Source organism: Rhinoraja longicauda, chromosome 28 (assembly GCF_053455715.1).
Source record: "Rhinoraja longicauda isolate Sanriku21f chromosome 28, sRhiLon1.1, whole genome shotgun sequence".
Classification (NCBI taxonomy): Eukaryota; Metazoa; Chordata; class Chondrichthyes; order Rajiformes; family Arhynchobatidae; genus Rhinoraja; species Rhinoraja longicauda.
The window spans coordinates 16,052,855-16,058,860 of NC_135980.1; positions in this window are offsets into that span (position 1 = coordinate 16,052,855).

Consider the following 6,006-nt stretch of genomic DNA (forward strand, 5'->3'; position numbering starts at 1 on the left):
TCCTGTACACTTTTTGCTGAATTCTGTGTGTGTATGTAACCCCATAATCACTTGCAGCTTCAATCAGAATAATCTCGCCACTGAAAAAAAAAACCCTGCCCTGTAGCCCTATTGCAAAGAAAGTGTAGGTTTTAGTTGTTTCAGTTTAGTGATACAGCGTGGAAACAGGCCCTTCGGCCCACCAAGTTCATGCTGACTGGCAATCACCGGTACACTAGATCTATCCAACACACTAGAGACAATTTACAGAAGCTAATTAACTTGCAAACCTTCATTTCTTTGGAATGTGCGAGGAAACCAGCACTTGGAGAAAACCTATAAACTTCATACAGATGACACCAGTTGGCAGGATTGAACCCGGGTCTCTGGCGCAGTAAGGCAGCAACTGTACCGCTGCTCCACTCTGCTGCCTGCAATATAGTGGAGAGAATAGAAGGGAATGTCCATGAAAGGTTGGACACCAGAAAAGATCAAGTGCACAAAAGGAGGTAATGCCAGTGGAAGGACAGAGATAAAGATTGCGAAAAGGTATGCTTGATGGGAGGTACAAATTGAAGAGAGTGAATGGAATCGGGAGATACCGAATAGTGGAAGGGGAGGGGGGAGAAGAGAAATAAAAATGCTAGGATTACTAGAAGCAAAGATGGAATGGTGAAGTTGTTGAATTCAGCATTGAATGCAGAAAATTACAATGTACATGAGGTGTTTCTTCCCCATGTTTAAAAGTTGAGCTTAGTTGGAGCAGCGTAGGCGGCCAAAGATGTAGAGATTAGTGTAGTTTGGAGAATTAAAACGACAGGTGAATGGGCCCTCAAGCGACGTAAGAAGAAACCCACGCGGTCACAGGAAGAATGCAAATTTCACACGTTCAGCAACCAAGGTCAGGATAGACCCTGGAGTTGTGAGGCAACAGCTGGGCCGGCCACTGCTGCTCCAGAAGGCCAAGTTGTTGGATTTTTAATATAATATTTACTTTTATAACTCCAGAGAGGGTTTGACGGTTAGTCTGTAAATTGTCCTCTGATATATTCTGTGTCCAAGGCAGAGGGTTAGTTGAGCTGTTCTTTCATCGAGGAAAGAAGAAACTTTGGAGTCTGAAGCGCCCCGATGTGAAACAGTCCATCCACATATGCTGCCTGACCCGCCGAGTTATTCCAGAACTTTGCATTTGCTCAAGATACCAGTACCTGCAGTTCCTTGTATCGCCATATCAGTGAAGTGTTTGGTTTTAATAATTAGTAACTCTATAGTCTCACTATCCCAAATATCTTATTTGACGTTGCTGTGTTGGTGAGTGCCAGTACTTCATAGATTAAGGGCACCAAATCTGTACATTTGTTCGATTTATAATTCTATAAAGAATCCTCGTAAGGTCTGTTCTCTGATTAGGTCGTATCTTCTGCAACTTGTTATTCACATGAATGCTCACTCCCGATGAGTCATTTTCCCCTTCAAAACAATCTTGTCATAATGTTTGCAAATATCCAAGAAATAAGTCATTGGGAGCATTTATTTAAAATTGATATACCTTTGGCAATTAAGGCCCCCTTTGCCATGGCATCAGCAGCTCCCTGGTAAAGTACATATTCCAGGCACCTGTGGATTGATGGTTTGCAGCTATTCTGTATAGCACACATCACATGGACTAAATCTGCAGATGTGGGATGAGTTTACACGCAAAATAAAAATATTGTGGTTACTGGAAATCAGGGGGGGGAGAAAAAGAATTCCGGAAATACTTTACAGCACCGGTAAAGCAGAGTGAACCAACGGGAATGTCCGGAATTCCAGTGTGCACTGACAGGGTGTGCACTGCAGAATGTACCTGGGGACCACTTTTCCAGTTTAAAAAAATGTGTAGTTTGGTTATCTCCCCCCCCCCCCCCCCCCCCCCTTGAGGCACTGCTCAGAAGGATGGCCACAGAGGAGGAGGGAGAATGGAGTTGGAGTAGGGTTGTGCTGGTAATTCTGTGAGAGAGAAGCTTGGGAATCAGACGCTGGGACGAAGTGAAGGAACAGAGATTTTTCAGCCACTAATCAATAAGACACAGGAAGCTAAGTTGTTGAAGAGCTCTAGGATTTTAAGCATTGGGGGTCAATGCTGGTAGAGACGAGATACACAACAAGATATAGAGACAAGATATACACACACACACACAAACAACTGGAGTAACTTAGCAGGTCAGGCAGCATCTCGAGAAAAGGATTAGGTGACATTTTGGGTCAAGATCCTTCTTCAGACCCTCCTTGTTCTGAGACAAGATGTGTTGCCTGAAGGATGCCCAGCAGTGGTACAAAATACACCATGGTCCTGGTTTCCCCGCAGTCCACCAACAGGATGGATCCATAGGGAATTATATGCTCTGGAGGCCTCTGCAGCCCTGACATGAAAATCACTTTGAGGAACATGGTGACTTGCAACAGGAATGCCCAGGAAGTTTTCCAAATGACACCCAACAACTCGGCAATGGCTCACGTTTCACTTGGGTAGAAGCAATTTCCAGTTCAGGATTTCTCTTCAGAACGGAAAGAAATACACAATTAAAAATCTCGTTAGCACGGTGCTGTGGGTGAAAGGGATAAAGGCAGGCAAAGTGTGCCATGCCGAAGGCAGGAAGGTAACGCAACCACCATGAAAGATCGACCTAGATGGACAATGCAAGGCAACCAGCTTTACAAACCAAACCTCTTAAGACCAGAGGTGAGAACGTTGTTTTATTTTAACTGTAGATGATGGTACTCATTTTATCTTGTCAACTTTTGAAAGTTTAGTTCTAGCCTATACCCACTTCCCTCTTTACCACCACCTCACTGCAACTCTGTGCAATGTGATACTGCACCACAGTGTTATTTGGTAGTAAACCTCTATCCACTAGCTCTGAACCATGTTAAACAGTGACAAACCGGACCCCACCTGTACTGTGCACAGTGCTTTGCAGTGGCAGACCCATCCCCACTAGAACTATCACTAGCTCTGTACCCCTGTTGTACAGTGACTGGTGTGTGTCCCCACAGTACAGAATTTCAGTGATACAATGACTGATTCTTCACCTATACTGTATCTCCGTGCAATTGAGTGACATCCCCATCCCCATTGATACCTTTCCCCATGGAATACAGTGACAGATTTGTCCCCAGTATCCTGCTGTTATACAGGGACTTACCACCTCCACCTGCTGTACCCAAGTGTTATACCGGGATGGATATGTCCCCATCAGTATTGTACCCCAGACTTATACAATGACAGATTTGTCCCCACCACTTCTGTACCCCAATGTTATATAGTGGCAAACCCAACCCCACTAGAAATGAATTCCAGTGTTATAATGTGAAAGACCAGTCCACTCTAGCACTTTATGCAAGTGTTAAATAGTATGAGAACTGTGCCCAACATGACTGTGCCCTTCTGGTGATAGATCTCAGTGCAGCAGTGCAGTGGGCTGGTTGCAGCAGTGCAGTGGGCCCGGATCTAAATGTTTGCTCAGTCCGAAGTACAATGAAGTCTGAGCGCTGGTGTCAGGGACCAGCAGGGGGAGTCATGCTGCACTCTTCAGCTGCAGTCACCACAATGCTTCTCCAGTTCACCCCCTGTGGACATCACAGGCTAGAGTTGGGCATGTCCTGGGAATTCCCTGGCATTGTGTGGAAGCCCTGTGACAAGGCTAACTGTGATGGCCAGCGAGCAGATGGATCAGTGAGAACAGGGAATGAATGCCAAGTGGACCCAGACCAGCAACCATCTTGACTGCACTGTGAGTGAAGGGGAAGTGAAAATGGGAATAGCAAAGCCATTGAATGGAAGAAATAGGGAGAAACTGGGGAATGGAGTAGGAGGTTGGAAGCGAAGATGGTGCAAGTTGGACAACGTTAACCTGAATGGTGCTCGGCCTCTGGAGTGCTGCTGCATCACAAGTTTGCGATGAAAAAATGTTCCCTGCATGCGGCAACAGCAATTTTCATGAGGTAATTGAGACGCGATGAACCAAGTGAGGGTGACTGCGTGACTTTCCTCCAGGTGCCCCAGTTTCCTTCCACATTGCAAAGATGTGCAGGTTTGTAGGTTAATTGATTTCTGCAAAAATAGTCCCTAGAATGTAGGATGGAACTTGCATGCAGGTGATCGCTGGTCGGCATGGACATGTTTCCATGCTGTGTCTAAACTAAACTAAACTGAACTGAGAAGACGGAGCAGCTATTTGCTGGAGATGGGAGATGCTCAGTGCTCATGGGATCATCAGTGGCAGCCATTTGAGAATGGTTAAACCGCAGCCTTAGAGTAGGGCCAGGTTTACGAGCTTGGCCCCCTGCAGATAGTCCCCCTCAGCTGAGCCTGGCTCCTCACTCCCACACACGGGCACCATCCAACCTGGCGCACTAGACGGCAGGGGCAGGAACTCGGTGTGTCAGTTGTTGTGGCTTCCCACCTCATCAGAGACCTGGGATCACTGCAGTGACAAGTTTTGGCAACCGACAGTTGGGCACAAATCGTCAGTGATAACCTGATTACAAATTGATAGAGATCTTTCTTAAGTTGCAATTTATGATTACAGTCATAGTCCAAATCAACATTGACAGCATGCAGATGGAAAATAGTTAATCAATCGTAAAAGTGGATAAAAGTCACAACTGTCTAGTCTGGAATGGGTTAAATGGCATCACTCTGCTCGAAGCCAGGATCTACGGCTTTGAGCAAAACACAAAGTGCTGGAGGAACTTAGCGCGCCAGGCAGCACAGCATCTGTGGAGGGAATGGTTTTGGTTCAGGACCTTTCCTCAGACTGATTGGAGTAAGGAGAGAAAGCTGGGAAAGAGGAAGGGGTGGGAGATGAGTTCATGAAGGAGGGGAAAGGAGCAGGGTGGCAGGTGGTTGGGAGAAATCTGTGCGTGTCAGGATGTGGGGTGGTGGCATGGGAAAGAGAGGGGCGGAAGGGGGGGATTACTTGAAATTTGAGAATTCAATGTTCATACCTTTTGGGCAACACATCTTTTGATGGTAAAAAGATTTGACTTTGACAGCTGTGGAGTTATCTCCCTGCAGCCGCCCATCACAGCAGTCTGACCTAAACCACCCTCTGGAGGAGCTAGGTGGCACTGTGGTGCAAGCCTTTCATGTGTTCTTCATTAAAGCTTTTGAACTATTTAAATGTAACTCCATTACTGTTGCAAACAACTTTTCAGCAGTAAGTGGTGCCCTGAACTGCAGTACTAGCCCCAGCCTGCGGGGGTGCATCTGGTCAGTTGTCAGTGGTGTGTCTTTGCGATGAATGAGGGAGAGAAGTGCAATCCCAACCATATCAACGACACCAAGCATAGACTTGGCCACTGCCTCGCCGAAGACTTGCTCTCTGTTTAGCAAGACCAGCGGGATATCCCAATTGTGAGCCATTTAAAACCCCTTCCCATTCCCTAACCGACCTTACAGTCCTCGGCCTCCTCCACTGCCAGAGAGAAGCCAAATGCAAACTGGAAGATCAGCCCCTCATAATCAGCTTGGGCAGCCAATGTTCAATGGCATGAACATTGAATTTAGGTTCCATTCCATTCCATCCAGCTTTCCCCTCACAACGCCCCATCCACCCACACCTTTCTTCCACCAGTTTCTTCCACCTTCATCATTTTCCACCCTTCCCTACACCAGGCCCCCCATTTTCTCCCCCCAGTCCTCATCGTTTCCTTCTAGCCATTCTCCCTTCCTCTAGCTCTGCATTTCGCTCCCCGCTATCCTTATCAAATTCCACCATGTTTTCCCTTTTGGCTTCTCCACTTCCAGCCTTGGTTACTATCTCCTTCTTTCACTCACCAAATTAATGTAGTACACCAATGTAAAATATACATTGTTAAACTATCATTGCTGTATATTGTTATTATTGACTGTTGTCTGTTTCACTGTTAGGTCCTCAATCCAATGTATTTGGAGTCCATGCACCATAGCTTTGAATGGAGTAGGAGCAATTTCATGGTGTTCTGGATAAGTGGAAGGGAAGGGGAGAGTCAAGCTTTTGGGGA